Raw genomic sequence first — 25,889 nt, forward strand, 5'->3', positions numbered from 1 at the left:
TGTGGAGCCTAACTAACATCTTTACATATAGCTTTTCAATTACTATTTTCCACTTTAAGCCTTCATTCTCATCTTCTGTAGAAACCAGAACTCCAAATCTTTTCAAGAATTCTTAAATTTGTTACAATCTCTTCTTACTGGTTTTCCCTTTATCAAGAACTTAAGATTTCTTTGCTTAACTGAATCAAATAAAATTGTTCCATCCTGCTGTCCCTTTTTCAAAATGCATTGAAATTTCTCATCTGTTGTTGTGGATTCTTCTAATCTTGCTTTTGTAGATTCATACTCTTTCTATTTTAATTCATTTATTTTCATTTTAATGGAAGTTTCAGACAGAGAGAGAAAATACAAATGGTTGCATACTGCTGTCCATGTTAACAAGTCCAAAGCTGAGCAAGGAAAACCCCTTTATAGAATAATTCAATGTTCATTATTTTCATCATTACTTTGGGAATATTTAATAGAGTTTACTAACCTGGCATTTCACATTTGTAATTTTAATTATAAGTTTTATAGAAATGTTAACAAATGCCCACTTATATACTATAAATTAAAAAGCCCAATAAAGGAAAAATATAAGCATCCCAAATTATCAGAACCATTACTACTGCTCATCATTCTCCACATTTATACCCACACATGGTAGCAATCCCACAAATTTTTCTAATATTTTTGCTTCATTTCAATAGTTACAAATGCTATATTAAAAATGAAAAGTCCACAGGGCCGGGGATTTAGCTCAGTGGTTCCGGCGCCTGCCTTGCAAGCACAAGGTCCCAAGTTCGATCCCCACTACCAAAAAAAAAAAAAAAAAAAATGAAAAGTCCAGGGCTAGGGATTTAGCTCAGTGGTTTCACCGCCTGCTATGCAGGCACAAGGACACGAGTTTGATTGCCAGTGCCAAAAAAAATGAAAAGTCCCATTGCTAGATAGAAGTAGACATAGAAATAGGAAATTTGAAAGGTCTATATTCTGAATAAGCCACAGAAAAAAACACTGCTCCTATTTTTTGGTAATGACATAAGTAAACATTTAGAATTTTAATTTCTGTGGCACAAATTCTCCTAATTTCCAGGCCAAGCTATATTCTTGAAAGTAACAGCTTATTTTATTAAGAAGATACTAGACACCCCATATGATTACCCAGTGTAACTCATATCAGTAAAGCAAAATTATTTAAAATGTGCTGGACTGGATCATGCATGGAATAAATCCATCTTAATCCAAAATTTAAAAACTTTGAGCCAAGCGTCGGGGATTTAGTTCAGTGGCGCCACACCTGCAGGGGCCTAAGGTCCTGAGTTTGCTCCCCAGTACCAAAACTAATAAAATAAAGTAAAATAAAAACTTTGAGCCAAGTAACAACAGTGATTATAACTGACCAATGAGTCAAATTCTCAGCAGAATATCAGAATTTCATTGCTTTTACAGGATGAACAATCAGTAACATGTCAGTGTGTTCTTTTGCAAAGATGGGGAAGCAGAGACGGGGAAGTGGAACGGCTCATCAACGGTCACATAACAGACAGCATAAAGCTCCCCTGTGGCAATCAGATTGGCTGTCTCCTGAACTGTACCAACCCTCTGATTCTTTAAAAGTCTATTCCTATCAGAGTACACTGGTATAAATATTTTGCCACAGGAAAATTTTAATATATATGACAACATCCAATTTTTGTTCAAAAATGTAAAGGATTCAATTATGAGCTGCAAAATACATTACTGAAAGCCAAAGAAATAGAATTAGCATTGTTCAAAAGCAACAAAATGTTCACTCAGGCTGGGCACGGTGGTGCACTTCTGTAATCCCAGCACTCAGGAAGGCTGAGGCAGGAGGATCGCTGTGAATTTCAGGCCAGCCTGGGCTACATAATGAGTTCAAGACCATCCTGTAGTACATAATGAAACCGTTTTTTTGTTTTAAATTATAAAAAGAAAATATTTACCCAATGCCTACTTCACAAATATTAAATCAAATTTTTATGAAAGACCAAATTATACATAATTGTTTTCATTTTTAAATCAAATGAAAAACCAAATTCTCTTTGATCAAGATCTTTTCAGGAATGGAATAAACTCAGAAAGAAAGGGCTATAGTAGAACCTTTACCACTTAACCCAATTTTGTCTTAAAAAGCCAAAAAACAAACAAAAAGAAATTCAACGGGACTCCAAGATTTTTTTAATTGCATCAATTACTCATTACAATTTCAAACATTGTGCAACTATGAGGGAAAAATTAATCTAGTAATTTTAAATGCCAAGGCATCTGCAGAATTATACCTGTACTTAATGTCCTGTTTACAAATAACCACAAAAAAGTTCCAGAAACATCTACACCAGTGTAGGTTCCTATAAAACTTAATGTAAGTATCCAGTATAACTATCAATGCTTAAATGAGATACTATCTTGCCAGATAATTTTTTTTAATTATTGTAATAACAATTAGTACAGATGAAAGTGGGGTGTACCTTCTACCTTTAAGCACTGTTGTGAAAATGTAAACTGGGTACATTGTGTTGAAAAACAATATGGCTATATATCTTCATCAAGTTTTAAGACTATTCAGACTTTTTGGCCTAGCATTCTTACTTCTAGGCAAATATCCTTAAAAAAAATGAGAAGTTTATCTACAAAATATTCTCTGAAGTGGTAGTAGGAAGGAAGAGATGGGAAGACAGGAAGGAAGCGGGAGGGGACTGAGGGAGGAGGCAGATGTACAAGCCAAAGAGGAATAGGAGAAAACAAAAGAAAAACGAAAAAACTTAGAAATGTTAAATATTTAACAATAAATGAGAGTTAACTAAATTATAATATGATATAATTAAACATTTGAAGAACAACAATCACAGATTTGATTATTCAGTAAGAGCTACAGTGAAAAGCCAAGTCTTACAGTGAGGAACACTTACACAAAACTGCTGTGGGGATTAAATGAAATACCAAATACTTCAAACATCCTAGCATCACTTCCTTCACGTTAACATATTTAAAATTAAAACTGGCAGTGGTTTTTTCTATAAAATAACTGTATACACAGAGTTGCTGTGTTTTAGGTTCCACACACCCTTGTAACAGACTGAAGAGCCCAGCACAAATATGGGTGACAGCATCCCCCAGGGCTGTGACCTGAAGTGACCCCCTGGACACCGAGTGAGCCCACACCCAGCTCGGCAGATCCTTTACTGCATCAGCTGCAAGTAGCTGTGCACAGAATGGTACTCATTACTGTTTTTATTTGCAGCATGGACTGTGAATGAAGAAGTATCATATTGTCTCGGCATTTTGTTTTGCCTAGTTTTGTCTAACTGCGTGGCAAATGCTTAGTTCTTCAGGTGACTCCTTATCTCACCTCAAGTTCACATTCTCTGGCCCCTCAACTACTCCAGGTTCCCCATCCTGTCCATTAGGGCACTGCCATCCCTGCACTCGGCTCCAGGGCTCTCCAGGAAACCCCGATCCCCCTCCCACTCCTCTCTGCCTCTACTCCCCGCATACCCCATAGGCTCTCCCAGCAGACCCCAAGGGAACGGTGCCACTGGTGTTTGTTCACGTTCTTCCCACTGAACTAAAGCACCCTGACAATGGGCCACCTCACTTCCATGTTTACCTATGCTGAAGCCAGGGACGTGGCAAGCTGCCCACAAATGTACAGCCCAAGGGGCTAAGAGTGAATCACAGGCAACTTACAGAACCAACTCTACCCTGGACACTCCAGAAACGCACAAATAAGCATCATAAACAAATTGTAAGTGCTGCATTTTGTGCCATAAAACACAAACATGTTAAAATATTCCTTATGTATTTTATTATCAAATATATTTCCAAAAGAGAATGTTTAGACAATTAATATTACTATTTGTAATGTGCTATTCTGCACCTTGCACTTCTAAGTAGTCTTTGGCCATCTCTGCTAAAAAGATTGTGGAGCCCGCCACTCCCAGCCCAGAGGAAGGGGCTTATGGGCCGTCATCTGTCCCGCTGCTTCCAGCCCAGAGGTAGGGGCTTCTGAGCCGCTGTCCCACTGCTCCTGGTCCAGAGGAAGGGGCTTCCCGGCCATCATCCCTTCCGCTGATCCCAGCCCAGAGGAAGGGGATTCCGGGCCACCATCCCTACCACCGCTCCCAGCCCCTGTCCCAGCTCTCCCAGCTCAGAGGAGGTGAGCCGCATGGGCACCAACAGCACCTCCCTGACCCCCCAGTCGAAATGAGAAAACACGTAAATAAGTCTCAAAACCAGACTTCCAGATCAACTACAGCAACCACAAAGGGAAATGAGATGGAACACTCTGATACTCAACCACCTGGACCCACTGAACTAGCAACAAAAGGGGATTTGGAAGAAATGAAATCAGAAATAATTTCTCAGGTAACAGGAGAAATTGTGCTCCTAGTGCAAGACATGATTAATAAATCTAGAGAGGAGCTCAGGAACATGATGGAATCCGAACACAGGAAACAAATGAAATCCATAAAACAGATGCAAATAGATTTCCAGGACATGAAAAACTCCATTGAAAGTCTACACAGCAGAATGAGCCAATGTGAGGACAGAATTCCAGATATACAAGATAAGATTGCAATTAGTGACCAGGAAGAGAAAAATTGCTTCAAAATTATAAGGGAACATGAGAAATCAATCCAGCAGCTGCTAGACGATGGAAAGAAGAATAACATAAGACTGACTGGAGTCAATGAAGAAACAGGAGAGAGTGGAGATGACACAAAAAATCTCTTCACAGAAGTAATGGCAGAAAACTTCCCAAGCAGGGGAAAAGAACTTGACATACAGATAAGTGAGGCATATAGGACTCCAAATAGCCTTGATCAAAAAAAATCTACACATAGGCATATAATTGTTAAGATTCCAGAAACTCAACAGAAGAACAAAGTTCTACAAGCAGTCAGAGAAAAGAAACAAATCACATACAAAGGAAAGCCCATCAGAATCACAGCAGACTTCTCAACACAAACCATCAAGGCAAGAAGAGCTTGGAGTGACATATTCCAAGACCTAAAAGAAAACAGCCTCCAACCCAGATTGATGTACCCTGCAAAACTATCTTTCAAAATGGATGGAGAAATAAGATACTTTCATGACAAAGAGCACCTTAGGAACTTCATGAATACCAAACCAGCACTCCAAAGAATTTTACACAATATCCTAGGAACAGACATTGAGGATCACAACCCCAGGAAGCAAAGCAGAATGAACCCATCTGGCACGACAAGAAATTAAATGTAAAGGGGAGAACCCAACAAAAAGAAAAAGTCATGGCAATGACAAGTCAATATGTTTCAGTTATAACCATCAACGTTAATGGTCTCAATTCACCAATCAAAAGAAATAGACTGGCAGAATGGGTCAAGAAGCAAAATCCAACAATATGCTGCATGCAAGAAACATACTCAATTCAAAATGAAACTCATAGACTGAAAGTTAAAGGGTGGAAAACAATACTCCATGCGACGGGAGCCCAAAAAAGAGCAGGAGTAGCTGTCCTCTTTGCAGACCAAGTAGATTTCAAACCAATACTGATTAAGAGAGACAAAGAAGGACACTACATCCTTGTAAAGGGAACAATCCAAGAGGAAGAGATGACAATCATAAATACCTATGCACCAAACACTAGTGTGCCCAACTATGTAAAACAAATACGGACATGAAAAGTCATATATGCACTCATACAATTGTAGTGGGGGACCCTCAACACCCCACTGTCACAAATAGATAGATCAACTAGACAAAAAATAAGAAATGAAATACTAGAACTCAATCGAACTCTTGAACAAATGAACTTAACAGATGTTGACAGAGTCTTCCACCCCACAAAATCAGAATACACATTCTTCTCAGCTGCACATGGGTCATTCTCCAAACTAGACCACATACTCACACATAGAACATGTTTAAGTAAGTGCAAAGGAATTGAAGTTATCCCCTGTATATTATCAGACCATAGTGTGATGAAATTGGAGATCCATAGCAAAAGAAACTCGAAAAATTTCATAAGCACATGGAAAATGAACAACACACTTCTGAATAATCAATGGGTCACAGAGGAAATTAAAGAAATCAGACAGTTCCTTCAGTTAAATGAAAATGGCAATACAACATATTGGAATCTATGGGACACAATGAAAGCAGTCTTATGAGGAAATTCATAGCAGTGAATATGCATATTAGGAAAACAGAATGAGCCCAATTAAACAACCTGATGCTGATCCTCAAGCTTCTAGAAAAAGAAGAGGAGGACAACCCCAAAGCTCATACAAGGGAGGAAACTATAAAGATCAGAGGAGAAATCAATGCAATGGAGACTAAGAGAACGATACAAAAAAATCAATGAAGCCAAGAGTTGGTTCTTTGAAAATTGACAAACCCTTAGCCAACCTTATCAGAAAAAGAAAAGGGCCGGGGATTTAGCTCAGTGGTTCCTCCGCCTGCCCCATAAGTGCAAGGACCCGAGTTTGATCCCCAGTACCAAAAAAAAAAAAGTTCACACAGAAAAAGGAAAGAAAAGGCCCAAATCCATGCAATTAGGAATGAAAAGGGTGAGATTACAACAGACCCAGCAGAAATCCAGAGGATCATCAATACCTACTTCCAGAACCTATACACCAATAAGATGGAAAACACAGAAGAAATGGACAGATTCCTAGATACATATGAATTACCAAAATTGAAAGAAGATCTAAAAATTCTAAACAACCCAATATCAATCAATGAACTTGAAAATGTAATTAAAAACTTAGCAACTAAGAAAAGCCCAGGCCCTAATGGCTTCACTGCTGAATTCTACAATTAGAGAGAAACTTTAGAGAGGAACTAATGCCACTACTATTTAAACTCTTCAATGAAATTGAAAGGGAAGCAATGCTCTGAAATTCATTCCTGGAAGCAAGCATCACCTTGATCCCCAAAGCAGAGAAAGACCCAACCAAAAAGGAGAACTATAGGCCAATCTCACTAATGAACATAGATGCAAAAATCCTTAACAAGATACTGGCAAACAGAATGCAGAAGATCATCAAGAAGATCACACACTCTGGTCAAGTGGGATTCATCCCAGGGATGCAGGGATGGTTCAATATACGAAAATCAATTAATGTAATACACTATATCAATAGAGCCAAGGACAAAAACCATATGATTATCTCAACAGATACAGAAAAAGCATTTGACAAAATCCAACATGCATTTATGATAAAAACCCTACAAAACATTGGAATAGATGGTCTCTACCTCAAACTGATAAAAGCCATCTATGAAAAACCAACAGCCAATATCATACTAAATGGTCAAAAACTGAAATCCTTCACACTAAAATCAGGAACAAGACAAGGAGGTCCACTATCACCACTCTCGTTCAATATACTTTTGGAAACATTAGCCATGACAATTAGACAAGAGAAAGAAATAAAAGGAATAAAGATAGGTAGTGAAGAAGTCAAACTGTCATCATTTGCAGATGACATGATACTGTATATAGAAGACCCCAAGAACTCCACCAAAAGGCTTCTAGACTTAATAACCAAATTCAGTCAAGTAGCTGCTTACAAAGTCAACACACAAAAATCAATAGCTTTCCTCTACACAAATGACAGGCTCACTGAGAGAGAAATAGGGCAAATAATTCTTTCACAATAGCATCCCAAAAACTGAAATACCTAGGAATCAACCTAACAAAAGAAATCAAAGACCTCTTCTCTGAAAACTATGGCACTCTGAAAAGAGAGATTGAAGATGATATCAGAAAATGGACAGACATCCCCTGCTCCTGGGTAGGAAGGATTAATATAGTGAAAATGGACATACTTCCAAAACTGCTATATAGATTGAATGCAATTCCAACTGAGATCCCAGCAACATACTTCATGGACCTTGAGAAAAGAATCCAAAAATTCATTTGGAACAAGAAGAGACCCAGAATAGCAAAAGCAATTCTAGGTAACAGAGACATGGCAGGGGGTATCACAATCCCCAACTTGCAACTATACTACAAAGCTACTGTGATAAAAACAGCATGGTACTGGCAAAGAAACAGACCTGAGGACCAGTGGAACAGATTAGAAGATGCAGAAACAACGCCAGACACACTCAGCCATCTCATCTTCAATAAAGGAGCCAAACACCTGCACTGGAGGAAAGATAGCCCTTTTAATAAATGGTGCTGGAAAAATTGGGCTTCAACTTGCCAAAGATTAAAACTAGACCTATATCTCTCACCATGCACTAAACTAAAATCAAAATGGATTAAAGATCTAAATATTAAAATAGAAACTCTGAACCAGTTGGAACAGAAAGTGTAGACATCGGTGTAGGAAAAGATTTTATGAACAAAACCTCAGTTGCCCGTGAACTAGCGCAAACAATCAACAAGTGGGATCTCTTCTTATTAAAAGGCTTCTGCACAGCAAGAGAAACCACCAGCAGTGTGAAGAGACAACCCACAATGTGGGAAAAAATCTTCACCTGCTCTTCCTCAGACAAAGGTCTACTATCTCAAATCTATAAAGAACTTAAAATGATCAGACCTCCCAAACTGAAAGACCCAATCCAAAAATGGGCATCTGAAATGAACAGACATTTCTCACACAAAGAAGTAGAAATAGAAACAAATACATGAAAAAATGTTCAACATCACTGGTCATTCAAGAGATGCAAATGAAAACAACGCTGAGATTCCGCTTCACTCCAGAAAGAATGGCTGCTAACATGAAATCAACCAATAACAAATGCTGGCGGGGCTGTGGGGCAAGAGGAACCCTGCTCCACTGCTGGTGGGAGTGTAGACTGGTGCAAGCACTGTGGAAATCAGTATGGAGATACCTCAAAGAACTAGGACTGGAAGTCCCATTTGACCCCACTATTCCATTGCTGGGGATCTTCCCCAAAGAATTAAAAGAATCATACCACAGTGATATATGTGTGCCCATGTTCACAGCAGCACAGTTTGTGATAGCTAAAACTTGGAAACAGCCCAAATGCCCATCAACTGGAGACTGGATCAAGAAAATGTGGTTTTTTTATAAAATGGAGTACTACTCAGCCATAAAAAATGAGAAATTAGAGACATTTATAGCTAAGTGGATGCACATTAAGGCGATACTCTTAAGTGAAATAAATACGACACACATGTGTAAATACTGAATAGTTTCTCTGGTGTGAGAAACTGAAAGTGTAAATAAGGACTAAATGTATAATAGGTAATGTGAAATAGGAAGAAAAGGGCCAAAGGGGAAGGAAGTGGGAGGGCTAGGGGAAAGGATAGAAGGGAATGGGATTAATATGAGAAAATGGAAAAACAGGAACAAAATCTTTGTAAGTAGGGAGGACTGGAGAGGTTGAAGGGAGGGCTGGGCAAGGGTGAAAAATAAGACCAAGAGAGATTATGTAAAGGTGCAAATTTCCAATGATGAATGTCATTATATTGTATACCTAAAATGTACCAATGATTAGAATGAATAATTGATAATGCAAAATAGGAAGAAAAGGTCCAAAGGGGTAGGGGTAGTGGGAGGGGCAGGAGAAAGGAAAGAAGGGAAAGGAAAAAGATGAGAAATGGAAAAAATGGAAATAAAGTCTTTGTAAATAGGGAAGGGTGGAGAGGGTGAAGGGAGGGCTAGGAATGGGGAAAAAATAAGAACCAAGATGCATTATGTAAAGGTACAATTCCCAATGAGAAATGTAATTGTGTTGTACACCTACAATGTACCAATGAAAGAATTTAATAAAGAAAAAAAGAAAAAAAAAAGAAGGCAATTTTGTCAACATCTAAGAATGAGAAAATTAGAATTAAAAAAAAAAAAGAATGAATTAATCAACTCCAATAAAAAGCCACTCTCCATTCCTTAATAAAGGTAGCACTGTAATTTCTGATGTAGGTCATATTCTCTCAAACAAATTCACCACTAACAACTAGGTATGGAAGTTGTTAACAATAACAAAACAATATTAAACAAAACCTCGTCAAAGCTCTGCAGACAGCCCAACTGGAAAAGGAGCGAGCCTTTTGGGGTAGGCACACCACCTGACCTGTCTGGCAGTCTGCTCCCAGACCTTCCACAGGAGCCGTCCTCCCAAGGTACCTGCTGTGCCCACACAGTGCCCTCAGGCAGGCCAAGGCCGGCCTGGAACCTGAGGAGTTACCTTTCTAGCCTGGACTGTGGCCAGTGTCGGTTCACTGGGAGCCTCCCAGCCGGGGCCAACCCAGCTCCCGGGCCCAGAGCCAAGGCAGCAGGCAGTGCCTCCTGCACCCTCCCAGAGGTGCCCCACACCTTCTGCACCTGCCCCAAGACACAGAAGAATCTGCTCAGCCCAGTTACTATGCACATTCAAACCTTACCAGTGGCAACGTGGTCACTGCAGACTAAGTCCCAGGAGGATCGTATTTATTGGAGAGAACTCATTGGTCCCCTGGGATAAAACTGCTACACAAACAGCACCTTCTTTACCATGCATAAACAATATAAAAGTATAATCTTGCATACATAAAATAATTCCCTTCCTAAGTGCTTCCACAAGTTTTAAGCCCTAGTAGTACTTCACAAAGGGGGAAGTCAGATCAAGAGGTTAATGGAAAGAAAGAATTCCTTTCATTAATTCTCCTAAAGAAAAAAAAATTGGGGCCGGGGATTTAGCCCAGTGTTTCCGCTGCCTGCCTCGCAAGTGCAAGGACCCGAGTTCGATCCCTGGTACAAAAAAAAAAAAAAGAAAAGAAGAAAAAAAAAATTTTTTTGGTTGTGCTGGGGATTGAACCCAGGGCCTCTCACATTCCACAGACAGCTGCTCTACCACTGAGCTACATCCCAGCCCTCCTAAGGAAAATTTCAAGGAACTACATCAAAATTTTAACTATTACTTAAAATGTCATTTTTTAAATGCAGCAGACAAGTGTTACATAAAAAGTGAAAATAAATCAGGCATCATGGCGCACACCTGTAATACCAGCACTGGGGAGGCTGAGGCAGGAGGATTGCCACAAGTTCAAGGCCAGTTCAGACCACATAGTGAGTTTAAGGTCAGCCTGAACTACAAAGTGAGACTTTGTCTCAAAGAAAAAAAAAAGGAGTCAAAATGGACCCATTACTTCAGCCCATTTCAATAAAGTCACATAAAACATCCATTCTCTAAGAGGAAAAAAAAAATCCAATGGAAACTAAAAAGATATCAGCAATTTGCTGATAAGGTACATGAATCCATGAAAAAAAATCCCAAAATGAAAGATAAATTTATTCACATGATTGGTCATTGGGAGTCCATCAATTATTTAAACCTGGGTTATGTTTAATATCAATGCAAGACAAACCCCCAAAACAAACAAAAAACTACTGCATGGCTTCACTTCAAAGGAAAGGCTCTGTGTTCTAAGGGTATATGATGGGAAGAGACAGGAGGAAGAACAGCATACCACGGTGGTCAGGCGTTCAGAGGAGTCAAAAATACCTTCCTGGGCCGGGGATTTAGCTCAGTGGTTCCACCACCTGCCCTGCAAGCGCAAGGACCTGAGTTCGATTCTTGGTACAAAAAAAAAAAGAAGAAAAATACCTACCTGCATAATCAGTTCTTTAAAAATCTGGACCCCCCCCCATACAAAAGCAACTAATTTTGTTGCCAATTACAGAAAATTCATATAACCAAAATAAAACAAATATAAATCTTTGATATTTCTATATAGAGATAATCACTGGTTTGGGGGAAGGAGGGGAAAAGGGCATAAAAATTAAATGCATTTTCATCTTTTATAAGCTAACTGGGAAATTTCCATTGTGGACCTAGAATTTATGATTCTTGGGTTCTCTGACCTTTGTTCTAGTATAAAAAAGAGTAATTATTCTTACTATAGGTCTGTAACATCTTGCTATAACCTATCTTAATAATTGTTTAATGCATATGTAGGTGAATGTTCATTGAGAGTCCAAAGCAAATGTGTTTTCATAGATATATATATATACATATATATATTGCTTTTGATTTTACCTAATAAAATGTTCATGATTTTTTCCAATGTTAATATCATTTAAAAGCATGATAGCTTAATATTTTTTGTACAGTAGTTTGTTTTGGGGGTTTGTCTGTTTGCTTGTAGTACTGAGGACTGAACCCGCAGCCTTGTGCATGCTAGACAAGTACTAAATTGTCCAGCCTTGTCTCTGCCTCTGGGATTACAGGTGTGAGCCCCTTTGCCCAGCTTAATATATAGATTTTAATGCCTGTCTCTCTACTGGAAAACAAGATTGAAGATGATGGAATCATATCTGTACTGTTCACAAATGCACCTCTACAACTTGGCACAGTGCCTGTACACAGTAGGCAAAAGGCTTTAAATTAATAAATGAACAAACTGGTCTAAAAAAATCTCAGAATGCGGCTAAAGATCAAGCCTTCCCCTGTTTTAATTTTTAAAAATACTGATTGATACATGACTACCTACAGTATCCAAAAACATGTCTACATCACCTCTTTACCCTTCTTTCAATTCAATCAATTCCAGCTTCCTAAAATCTCCAACTACGTTGCTCTCATTCCAAACCCAAGTGTCTCCACAATGGTTCAGTTGTACAGTTCAATGTTAAGTCAAACATCCCGCTTCACATTTTCTACTAAATATAACAGGAGAATGTTCATAATCAATTAAGTGTTTACAATACCACTCACATGTTAACAGCCTGCCCTATCAGAATATACAATTTCAAGTTAGGAACACTGTTCTACTCTCACATTCACCATTAACACTAGCAGAGCATTTGCACCAATTTTATTACTTCACTGCTGATGAATTCTGGATCATAATTATGGCATTTCGTCTGTTTTCAAGTTACAAACAGAAACACTTATACAGTAGCCCCCCTTTCATCTATGGCTTCACTTTCCATGGTTTCATTTTCCTGCACTCAATCACAACCTGAAAATATTAAACAGAAAATTCTATTTCTTGAAACAATTCAGAGTTTTCGAGTTCATGTAATTCTCTGAGTAGCATGATATTTCAGCCGTGACGCTGCTCCATCACGCTGACATGGATCCCCTCACCCTTCACCTCCCTGCTGTCCACACCCAGCAGTCACTCAGCCGCCACCACAGCTCAGCAAATCACTCATAGGGGGACGGTAATGAGGCCGTCCCCCTATGAGTCATTAGAGCACTGCTATAATACCTCAATTTTATTACTGTTGAGTTAAACTTTGGCACAGATATGTACATATACAAAACACACACAGGCACAGCTCACTACTACCCAGTTCCAGGCATCCACTGGGGATCCTGGAAGGTGTTCCTCCCAGAAACGGGAGTCTACTGTGTCCCTTTCCTACCACAGGGAATCAGTTCAAATATCTTCTAAAAAGTCAAGCAAATATACTTAATAATCCAACTCTTTGAACAGAGTAAATGAACAATATACTGTAAGACTTCGTAGATTACTAAAATTATAACATTACCAACACAGTTCATACACAGTCTCAACACTTTCGCACTTCTGGCTGGGAATGTAGCTCAGAGGTCAAGCATTTACCGCATGTGAGGCCCTGGGTTCAATTCCCAGCACTACAAAAACAAAAGAAAATGAAAAAACAATTTTAACATGTCACGAAAGGCCCCAATATCACTTCTGTCTTGTAAGAATTCATGATGACCTAATGCCTACCTGATGGAAAAATACAACACAGTAAGTTACAATATTCCTCACAACTGTGTCTTTGTCTAAAGATAAGACTGTCGCTTGCCTCAGCCATCCCTAATGGCCTCCAAACTGTCAGAACTGACTTCTCCACACACATCACTGGCTCTATCTGTCCCCCACCCTCCTGATCAGGGTGCCCACCCCGTCCGAGCCAGTTTCATCACTTCCTCATCAGCACCTTCTTTTGAGCAGTAAGGTTAATCAAACCTGCCTAAAAGAAAATGTTTTCTTTACAGTAAAACCTAGGCAAGTGATCAAAATGGAGATTTTTTCTAATTGAACAATAAACATTTACCTAAACTAGGCTATTAATATTTAAAAACAATTTCAGTCTCTAAGCATATGAATGATAAAGATGAAAATGTGTTTGCGTACAGAAGAGAACTTCAGAGTGCTGTGTGCACCACTGGGCAAACAGCCCACACCTCCAGAAGACAGAATACAAACAGAGCAATTAGATTAGACATGAAGAACTTTTTGAAGAAGAGGTGACAAAATAAGTTACAGAAACTTCATTTCAGGAGCTCTTCAAAATAAGAATAAAACAAGTGTTCGACATGTTTTAAGTGGTTTAGGTACAGTCTGCAGAAATCAGAAAGATAAGTAGGGCGTGGCAGTGCACCTCTGTAATCCCAGTACTCTGGAGGCTGAGGCAAGAGAATCACCATAAATTTGAGGCCAGCCTACATTATAAAGCGAGACCCTGTCTCAAAAAAAAGAAAGAAAACATAAAAAGATATTCAACAGAATTAGCTTCTACTTTCACATTTTGTGTTGAATGTACCATTTTAATAATTTGAATAACTCTTACATCACCACAGAATGTGTTCTGTTTTTTCAACTCCTCTACCAGACACCACATATTTAATAGTTAATGTACAAAAACGTGTGTGTGTGTGTTACTGGGGATTGAACCCAGGGCCTTCTCACTGAGCTATATCCTCAGCCCCTTTTGTATTTCTTATTTTGAGACAGGACTGGATTCAATTAGATCCTCCTGCTTCAGCCTCGCAGAGTTCTAGATTACAGGTATGCACCACCACAACCAGTTGAAAAATTTAATTTTTTAAATATCCTGGTCATAAGGGCTCCCTCTATATCTGACAGAAAATTTAACTTACACAGGTTTGATGCACAAAAACTGAATTTTTAAAACATTCTGATCACTAGAGTTTCCTTCATACTTGACAGAAATTTTTACACAGATTTAATATTTTTAAAAAAGAGAGATAAGGGCGGGGGATGGTGGCACAGGCCTGTAGCCCCAGAACTTGGGAGGCTGAGGCAGGAGGATCACTGTGAGTTCAAGCCCAGCCTGAACTACACAGCGAGCTGTTGTCTCAAAAAAAAAAAATCAGATTAATGATACCCCGATATTCTAAAACTACAGGTTAAAAAATATATATGTATGTATTTGCAACAGATACGGCTTTTAAAAATGCTTGATAGTAAAGTGTTGTAGGGAGGTAAAATATAATTTCTGTAGTAAATTCATTTTTTACAAATGAAAAATAGTTCCACCAATTTATTTAAGAATGGAATTTGTAAATCATATAGTATATATTTTTTAAAATATACTGTTACAATTTCTGGTTTACAGCAATATATTGTAAATGAAATATTATTTTTTCACTTATTCTTTGTATTTTTTGGTCAAAATGTAAAAGCTCTGGCATATCTGCTGAATAATCACGGAACACTCAAGAATTCATGCAGAAAGAGGACTCAACAAAAGCACCGCAGCTAAAATGAATGTCTGCAAAGGTGCTCCAAACGTGCCTAATGCCTATAAATGGGGGCCACAGACTTTCTACTTCTCATGTCCAATTTTCAAATTATTTTGACACCATTAATAATGCACAGAAAGCAAAATGAAGAGCAAACTTTAAAGAGAAAAAGACAGGTGATCCCAGAACTAATAAAATATATGCGGGCATACATTCAAAAGAGTTTTACACTGCTTTAATATACACTGAGTTTTCCAGAAATATAATACTATGTAAACTGAAAAAGACTGTCCTTTATTTGGAAGCTTACCAAAAGGTGTCCATCATTCTGGCAAAATCATATTACAAAGCAATGTTAATCACTGTTTGCACTGCCAATTTAACACACCTATTCATTAATCTCATTTGCCGCTGCTGCGTTCATGATTGTTCTGCCTAACAACATCAGCCTGATTACTTCATCCTGTGGTACAGGAATGCCGAAGCCTTCGCAGGCTGAAATGCATAACCTAATTACTATAATTAACTGATAAGACATAATTAATAATTTACTAACTTCCTCATGTGTACTCTGTTAATTTTTAAAATTGTGTGTATGAATATATTGTGTAAAATACAACATGTAGGTAAGTTGCCTATTAACTTGGGCACAGTAAAGAGGGTGTTCCAAAATCACTATAAAAAGGCAGCTCCAGTCCTGAGAAAATCACTCCCTGTGCAACAGTCAACAGAACAGGTCCCACGCCAGAAACTGGTGTTTTTAAGGAAGAAGGAGATCAATGGAGAAAAAAGGAAACAGAAAGGTAGACTACCTTGGGAGGGAGTATTATGCCAAAGGAGATGGTAGCAGCAGGAAGTGGTGAATGGGTTTGGAAATGGGAAGCCACTGGGAACCTTGGGACAGTTTCATCACAGTCACTGAGACAGAAATGATACTCAGTGAGTCAGACAGAAATAGCTAATAGAGCCTTCTCTTTCCAGAAATTTAGGGTAAGGGTGGAGACACAAGGCCATGGGACAGAGGATGACAGCACCAAAAGGTGTTTCTAGTTGAGTGTGGTGACATACGCCTGCAATCTCAGCACTCTGATAGGCTGAGGCAGGAGGATCAAAAGTTTGAGCCCCACCCGGCAGTTTAGTGAGATCCTGTGTCAAAATAAAAAATAATTTTAAAAAATGGCTGAGGAGGGCCGGGGATTTAGCTCAGTGGTTCTGCCACCTGCCTCGCAAGCCCAAGGTCCCGAGCTCGAGCCACAGTACCAAAAAAAAAAAAGGCTGAGGACATAGCTCAGTGGAAAGGCCTTGGGACTCAATTGCTAATACCACAGAAAAAGTGAGGGGGGACGTTTTTGTTTGTAATTTTTGTTGTTTCAGCTAGAAAAAACTTCTGAAAGATTAAGTCACACTTATTTTAGATATCAAGTCCTGACTTCATTATACATGGCCTAATTACAAGTTTTAAGAAATACTCTCACCCAAAGACAAATGTTTATAATAATGAAATTACATAATATCTGGGATTTCATTCAAAATCATCCATGGGAAGGAAAAATATAAAGAAAAAGGCCAAGTAAGTTTAGCTTGAATTGATAACTTGAATCTGGATGATGGGAACACAGTGGTTTGTATGTTATCTCCTTTTCTGAACATGCTTAAAACTTTTCACAATAAAATGGTTTTTAAAAGAAATCCTCTCTTTAAAATGCCCTGTGAGGAGACAGAGGTACAGTTCAGTCGCAGAGCAGCTGCCAAGCATGGGTGAAGCCCAGGGTTCAATCCCCAACACCCAAAAACAAAAACACCTCGATTATTTTTAACTCTTAAATATAATCACATGCTAGTCTCTTAGATATCAAACTGATGATAATTACTTTTCCCAGGGTATATTTTGAGGGGTTTTCTCTGGAAACTGATTATACACTACATGCCCACTTATCTCAGTTTCTCACTTAATCTTCCATCTGATCACAACAAGTAATTTCATATCAACCAGATTTTTTTTTTAAAAGAGGTGAAAAAACAGATGATAGAGTTCTGGCTGAGGGTTCAAAGGAGGGTTCAAAATTCTCTTAGTAATTTTGGCAATATTCATATTATAGAACAAAAAGAAATGCTATTTTCTAGTCACAGTTTTATATAAAATGTATCTGAAATTACCTCTAAACTTTTAACTGAACAATAACGACAGAAAAAATGAACTCTGAACTTTGAGCCATGTGAATTATCTTTCAGCTCTGCCACTAATTTGTTTGAGAACCTCATCAAGTCTCTTAACCTCTCGAAGCTTCCATTTCCTTCAGGAAACTGGAGTTACGTTGACTCTGAGGTAATGTCCAGTTTTAATATTCCAGGGGTCTACAGTCTCTACAACACCTAAACACATTCCCAATGTAAGGGGACAAAGATCTTGACCAGCAGTTGGTTCTCTCCACTCGGGACTTCCTGGAAATCCCTGAGATGCTAATAACAAGGTCAAAAACGACTTCATAACAAGATCAGGACATCTGCCTCTTTCACTGTGGCTACACTGGCACTAATGATGTAGAAGCAATGATGGATAAAACTTCTACAGTTTTAGCTAGTATCAAGGTAGTAACACCAAACTGTTGCAACAGCCACGGCACTGAGAGAAAAGAAAATGCTGTTCCATCAAAGCATGGCTTTGATGAAGTAATAAAAATTATCAATGCTATTACATCCTGATCCATGAATATACACCTTTTTAATATTCTATATGATTAAATGTGAAGTGTACATAACTTCTGCTGCTTAAAGTATAAATTTTGCTTCAAGGAAAACATTTGTTTTGAGCTGTGATATTTAAAAACATCATTTTTACTGAAAAGCACTGACAAATCATAGCTGTTAAGCCTTGAGTCTTTAGGGGCTGGGCATTTAGCTTAGTGGTTTCGCTGCCTGCTGAGCAAGCATAACGACCTGAGTTCGATCCCCGGTACCAAAAAAAAACCTTGAGTCTTTGACAAACTGGTATTCTTTACTATCTTGGTTTTTTTGTTTTGAGAGAAGCCTATCACTTCAAGGAAAGCAGGTATCTGTTTTTGCTAGCCATGTAAAATTCAAATTTTCAAATGAAAAGCAGAACTTATTTCTGTCACTATAACACCTTTCCAATACTTAAAGATGTTTGTGATGAGATCAGAATATGGTTTTTTAATATTACATAAATCTGGAAGACCTGTGTAACTCATGAAATATTATGTTCTAATGACCAACACCTCATGTTATAAAATGATGCATGGATAAAGCATCAATTCAAAGGGCAAAATAGACCAATGAGCTGTAATGTGAAAGCTAAAAAAAATTTACTGATCCTGTTTAAGACTCCCCTTTCAAACTTTAAGAAATTACTACTTGCTAAGTTTGGGTGAAGGATCAAAGAAGAATACATATAATTATCTGAAGAGGTCAAATAAATACTTCTCCCTTTCCCAAAAATGTATCTGTCTGAGGCCACAATTTCCTCACATACAGTACTTCAGCCCAAACAACATATTGCAACCAACTGAAAGTATAAAGAAATATGACAATCCAGATGTCTTCTATTGTTACACATTAAAGAAACATAAAAATCCAAAATAATGCCACTCTTCTAATTTTAAGTCATTTTTCATGAAATGTTATTCCTGTTAATATGCAATTGTTGATATTAATTAAACAATTTAAAATATCTAAGATTTAATTTCCAGTAGCAGTTAATATCCATAAATATGACCCACATCAACAAAATCTTCGTACAGTCCTCAGTAATTTTTTTTTTTTTTTTTTTTTTTGGTACCGGGGATCAAACTCGGGTCCCTGCGCTTGCAGGGCAGGCGGCAGAACTACTGAGCTAAATCCCCGGGCCCCCTCAGTAATTTTTAAAAGTCCAAAAGAGTCCAGAAACCTGGGACCAAATAATCTACATAAAGCATTACAAAGCATCTAGCTATGCAGTTCACACCTCTAGTTGGGACCTAGTGAGATGGCGGGAAAGGGAAGGATGACATATACATCACCGAATCTGTGATGGACGTCATAATGCAGGTGTATTTCCAATCAGAAAGGCTACTTTGAACGAGTTAATTCGAGCAGATCCAAAGGATGGGTAACAATGACTCATTTCTGACAAAGGGTCTGTCTGAGCAAGAGAAGAAAAAGGAGAATGGGGACTCGTTTGGGGACCAGGTTAGGGGATGGAGCACAGATCCTCAGAGGAAAGGCGAATGCTGTGGTAGGAAAGTGCTCAAAGACCTACCTGGTCAGAAGGGGTTTCAAATCCCACCATAAAATGTATTTAGGAAGGATTGCTTATTTCGGGGACTATTACAGTCAGTTCTTCCTTTAAATATAATCCTATTGACAATGCACAGGACTGCATACTGAGGAGAAGAGCCACGGAGAATGTACTTGGAAGATGTAATTGGAAGGAAAAGTAAGGAACTCTGCCCTCAGAAGCATAAAAAGTGAAAGAGATACTGGCCCGAGGCAGAGCAGGGCTGAGCGGCAGAATCTGCAATTGAAGGGGGGAAAAGTGAATTCCAGTTCCGAGCAGAAACCCTCTAGGGCAGTGGGGCAGTGGTGGCCAGCCTAGGGTACCAAGTTATTTGGGGTTTTTTTTTTTTTAAGACAAAAGATGTTAACATATGAGTTTGGTTTTTTTTCTAAACTAAAACTGCAGTATTCAGGTTTAATTGCTACGCTGGTACTCTGAGATAAGTAAGTGCGTCTGGAGTTGCACTTTAGGCACCGTCTCTAAATGGTTCACCATCACTGCTCCAGGGCAATAAGGGCGTTAAATGGGAAACCAAAACGTGCAAGTTTCTGGAAGCAGGCTGATGTGATGGGAACTGTGAAGTTGTAAGATGTCTAACTTGCTTCAGTTTGTAACACTGGTCGGGATGATACAGAAAGTGACTTTGGAATAATCTACACAAAGACAGTTTGAACCACAGGGCTCACATAATGAGCAGAAATAAAAACAGCGTAAGAGCATGAACAAGCAAAGGCATGGGCAGAGGAAAATAAACAGCAAAAAAAGAAAAAAAAAAAGGAAAAGTCAGAAAGCCTCAAGTGTGCATGACCACAGCAGCCAGGAGGAAAGAGTTAAAGGGGCCTAGCTGGCCAGCAGGTGAAGGATGGAAAAGAATAATAATCTAAACAAGGCCACCACATCTATTAATTAGGAGTTCACAGAGCAGTCATTGTTAAGTGTTTAGGGACAGAACACGCACTACAGTGAATCTGGGATCAAGGCCTCATTAGCATGATATTACATACAGAGACTATTTTACCCAGTGCTACATGAAAATTTTTTCCAAACAAGAGTTTGTTTGCTTTTCAACTACAATGGTTTTGAAATAAATTCTCTCACTAAAATTTATCTATTTTCAGTTAATTTGAGTCATGCAAAACACTGATTTTAGCACAAACAGCGAAATGCTACCATTTACCTCATAAATTTTACCACATAAAAAGAATTTAATATTGTGCCATGTAGTGAACCTCAATCTACTAAAAGAGTATTATTCATACTGTAGAGGAGCCTACTAAAGTACATTTTTAGTGCAAGTTCAACAAATAGAATTTGTTAATAAAATAAAAATTTTAAGGAAAAAGCTATTATACAATTCTTTTTTATTGATAATAAACAGCCCAAAATGAGACTAAATTTCACTTTAGCATATTTATAACAAATGTTTATTTACATTTATCCTTTAGTCCTATGTTTATGCAAAATTAATGTATGAAAAATACATGTTGTTAGTACAATCTAGAAAATAATCATTTATTTCACACACAAAAAAAGGTTCTGTAGAAGAAATCCCTAGCTGAGGGTGTGATGCAGCCTGTAATCCCAGCACTCTGGGAGGCTGAGGCAAGAGAAGCACAAGTTCAGGCCCACACTGAGGAATCTAGCAATTTAGGAAGACTATGTCTCAAAACAAAACAAAAGAAGGGCTGATGATGTGGTTCAGTGCAAGGCCCTCAGTTCAATATCCAGCACCCCCGCCCCCCCAAAAAACATGTCCTTTAATAAATGGGGAGGTTTCTCAGTATAGTTAAAAATTCTAACTCAATTCATTATTTACTTTACACACATAACTTTACAGGAATGCTTTTGTTTAAAGCATATGCATCAAGTATGTCATTAAAATGAGTGCTTGTAAGGAACGGCTGTTATCTGAGGTCCAAAGGTCTCTCCTCGCTCGTCAACTGGCACAGGAGTGTGGAGCCTGTGCAGACAGGGCTGAGGGCAAGTCTAGACCCAGGAGGAAGCAACTATCACAGAGCGCTGTCTGCCTAGCACTTTAAAGTGGGCCAGAGCTACATGAGTGTCACGTTTTTATCATCCCTTGTGCAGACAAATAAAGGCAGAACACACCAGTCCTTAAAGGAGTTTTCAAAGCTCTGACATAAAAAGAACATAAAGAAAAAGGGAACTTAACAGTTCCAAGGTAGGCAAAGATTCTGGGGCCAGACCACCTGAAAGGATCTTTCAGCTCCGTGCATTATTATTTCTATCACCTCAGCAAGTTACTTAGACCTTAGCTCTCTTTGCTGTACAAGGTAAGAATAGTTACCTTATAGGGTAAATGTAAGAATCAGGTGAGAAAATGACTGCCAGACATTTAAAATGGTGGCATATCACTGGCCCTCAAGAACTGTTACAACTATCGCAGGTGATCTTAGATCACTCATTCAATCTGCCATTACCATGTAATGCCACTCCCAACCCAATGGACCTAAACCCTTCAGCATTCAGTCACACTGACCTATTCAGTTATCTTTACATCCTGAAACTAGCTGATTTAGGAGTCTAACACTCCCCTACTTAGATATGTAATAAACTGTGTGGGTTTTTTCCAATTTTTTTAAAAAAGTAATCTATGTTCATGTTACATGTCAAACAGTTGGGTCCTAGAGAACAGGATCAAAGTTCATAACATTCTGGGTCAGTTCCGGATACGCACCTTTAATAAGCAATAGCCCACTTTCTGTTGTATGCAACTATCGAGCTATCTCTATTTTCCCTAATGATTCATTAAAATCATCAAGCTATACAACTGATTTATAAAGGTCTGTGCCTTTCCTTCTAAAACACAAACTTATTAGTAAAATGTATGAAATACAAAATTATGACTGAAATAAATTTTTTTTCTGGTTTCTAAAACATCTGACACCTAATCAAATGGTCAAACTCATTCAGTTGCCATCCTCCTTTTCCTTTCCCCACAACAGAAAAACCCCTCTTAAACATAACCCTTTCTCAATTTGCCATATGAGTATATGTTGCCTTGTTTTATACTCTTCACTCATCTGTTTTTTCCATTACCTCAGTGGCCAGTACAAACCATGTTTCCTTTGACATCACATGCACCATCACAATAGATAAATAAATCATCCTACTCTTCAAGGTCAACAATGATGTCAGGAAAAGCAGAGAAACTAATACATTCTTATTCAAAATACACACATGTTTTTTGTTCTTTCCCCAAATACTAAGACCAAAGGATAAGAGACAGCAAATCATGCCCACAAACCAAAACACAGCTGGTTCATCTAATTTTAGAAGAAAAATAACAAGGAAGAGAAGAAAAGTTCTCTCTGGAATAACTCAATCCTCAAATCAGGGAAATTCAACGAACATAATACAGAAAAACCAACAGCCTCAATTCTCTCCTGTGGGTTACTAATTCTATCAGTATCAATAAAAATAAACAATACGCTTTTAGAAGATCACACAGAAGTATGAAATCTCCTCCCCTTAAAAAAAAAAATCAGTTACCAAAGAAAGTATGTAAATGTATGATTGTAAGCATAGGTACTATTCAGCTAGTTTCAAGTCTGTTTCTCATTTTCACCATACTCGTTTTTAAAAGACAAGTTAAGAGACAATATTTATTTTTTTTAATTTCTATTATAAACTGGCCATGATGGTGAATGCCTGTAATCCCAGCACTCTGGGAAGCTGGCTGAGATAGGAGGATTGCAAGTTCAAGACCAGCCTGGGCAATTTAGGGACTTAGCAAGACTTTGTTTCAAAACAGAAAAATAAAATAAACAACAGGGCTGAGGATGTAGCTTTGTGTGATGTCTTAAGTTCAGTCCCCAGTACCATTTAAAAACATTTTTTTTCAATTAAAACATTTATAACCAAAGTATCCTTTATTTTCAGGCTCAATTCTGAAAGTGAGATGACAGACAGATGATAGACAATCTAGCTCTTCCTTTTCTGAAAGCTTTGAACAAGATCTTGGACTTTTTTTCCCCCTGGAACCCTCAAGAGAAGAAAGATGAACCATAATCTAACTGTTTGGGGGTAAGTACTGCTTATCATCTAGGGTCCTTCATACCATCTCTTGAAGGAGAGGAACCCTTTCTGTAGTAGCCATCAAGAATTTATGTAAAATAACCTGAATTTTCAACTAGAATTAACATGAACTAGGGGGCTGGAAGGCATAGTTCAATGGTAGTGTGTGCACTCAGGTTCAATCTCCAACACCAAAAAAACAAACCAAAAAAAAAAGATTAGGTGAAATTTACAGAAGACAGATGAATAACAGGAACGAAATAGATTTAAATAGAAATGCAATGTGTATTCAAAAGGATTTAGGAAAAAGGAATAATCATTTCACTTCAATCTTACTTCTATTAACTATTACTATTTTAACACTGCTATCAAGAGTCCAGATGAACAGAAGTATAAATTCCAGAATACAAAAGACTTCTCTTGCCAAAAAAATCTTTATTCATTATAAGATTTCTTAATGAAAACCATTTATTCCATTAAACTAAGACTCCTAGGGCTGGGGATTTAGCTCAGTGGTTCCGCCGCCTGCTTCTCAAGGATAAGGTTCCGAATCTGATCTCCGGTACCAAAAAAAAAAATGAAACTAAGACTACCTAATGAAGAAAATTCTAGGATATTTCTTCAAAGCACAATATGTTAACAGACCTACATTATGTTTCTCATAGGGTTATGTGGGTCACCAAAAGTTGAGTTAAATGCCAAGTGTGGATAAACTCCTTTCTGAAAGCATGTATATAATGTGTAGTCCCAAGCATTTTGCAGATGTATCACAATGCTAAAAGTTATTTAATACCCACCAAGGATATGCTACAAACTCCCAAAGGTTGTAATTAATGTCCAATCAGTGGTGATGAGCCTATGGCATGCATGCTGCAGCGGGCTGTTTGTTATCTCTGAAAGCTCCAAAAGGTTCACCATCTCTATGTAGGTATTCTCCCCTTGCTCCACTATGCAGGTATTCTCCTCTTACTGCACAGCATCCTCCACTCTGCTCCAGCCCTGGAGAATGCTCGGGATTCCCAAGCGGGGTCTACCAATGGCAGTCACTGGCCAGAGCTGAAAGCAGAGTTGGAGAGGCCATGTGTGAGCAGCCTGAAAGCCACAGCTCCCTCAGGGCCTCCTCCACAGTGACAGCAGCTCTAGTCATTGTTGAAAGATTAGGGCTTCTTACTGTTGCTAGGCCCGGGTGCTTTGCCACCCTTGTTTGTTTCCCGACCTATGCAAATAGTCTCTTCACTTAAGCTAACAAGGGAGAAATCCCTTTCCTGTTTGTGCTTTGTCTGATACATGAACACCTCCAAGTCTGCTTATTGAACAGTGAGCTTTCTAAATAAATCCAATTAAAAGTTTTTTAAATTCTTAAGATCTATACAAGTATGTATCTATATAGTATAGTACTTGTATAATAGTTTGAATATTAAATACAACTCACTTCCTAATGAAGCTGGTTAATAAGCTAATATGGTCTCTACAACTTAATTTAGGTGTGAAATTTAATACTGCATTGTCCTCTCAACATAAATGCTCTAAGCCCCAAATAAGGTTTTAAAATAAAAAAAAACAATGAAGAGATTCTGGTAACTGATATTTACTTCCTCCAATTACACTGCATGGTTAATCCAAGCAATTCAAAAGCTCAAACCAGGAGTTCCCCAATTTTGGTGCACATGGCAAGCAACAGGGAAGCTCGTTACGTGGTAATGATCAGGCCTCACCCATACCTTCCTAATTGTGTTTTTACCAGCTGTCCAGGTAATTCTGACGCACACCTCAATTCCAGAACTACTTTACAGTGGCCGACTTCAAGGTTCCACCCAAATCTCTAATATATTGCTTTTGTTCCTTTTGGATGAAAACTCTGCATTACACATGGCAAAAGAACAAAGAAAAACTACACAGGGCCATTCTGAACCATTTCTGTTCTAAACTGCTGCCAAAAGAAAGCCAAAAAAACACCTAGTAACAACAATAAAAACGTGCATTCCACAGCAGACAGTGTGGCAGGTGACTGCAGGTGGTATCATCTAACTCAGTGCTCACAGGAAGCACACCAGGTAGGTAATACTGTTGTCTCCATTTTACAGATGAGAAAACTGATGCCCAGAGAAACTAATCCACTGGACCAAGTTAATGAGTTGGCAAGGCTAAGACACCTCAGTTGTGCCTA

The 25,889-nt window shown here is 38.3% G+C and overlaps 1 protein-coding gene across 11 annotated transcripts in view; it reads right to left on the minus strand.

The window, feature by feature from the left end:
* The window catches only part of Myo6 (myosin VI), a 164,458-nt gene that overhangs the window by 132,380 nt on the left and 6,189 nt on the right, over positions 1 to 25,889 (minus strand). The window contains exon 2 of one of the 11 annotated variants that reach the window (XM_087207756.1): positions 13,517 to 13,548. The exons of 8 other annotated variants lie outside the window; for them this stretch is intronic. The gene's annotated coding sequence lies outside the window, so the exon portion shown is untranslated. Of the gene's footprint in view, positions 1 to 13,442; positions 13,549 to 25,889 lie in introns of all 11 variants that reach the window. 2 more of the 11 variants (XM_087207755.1, XM_087207753.1) reach the window with 2 other exon arrangements.

Source organism: Heterocephalus glaber, unplaced genomic scaffold (assembly GCF_053883595.1).
Source record: "Heterocephalus glaber isolate CG9 unplaced genomic scaffold, H.glaber_assembly_v1.0 deba00000818, whole genome shotgun sequence".
Classification (NCBI taxonomy): Eukaryota; Metazoa; Chordata; class Mammalia; order Rodentia; family Bathyergidae; genus Heterocephalus; species Heterocephalus glaber.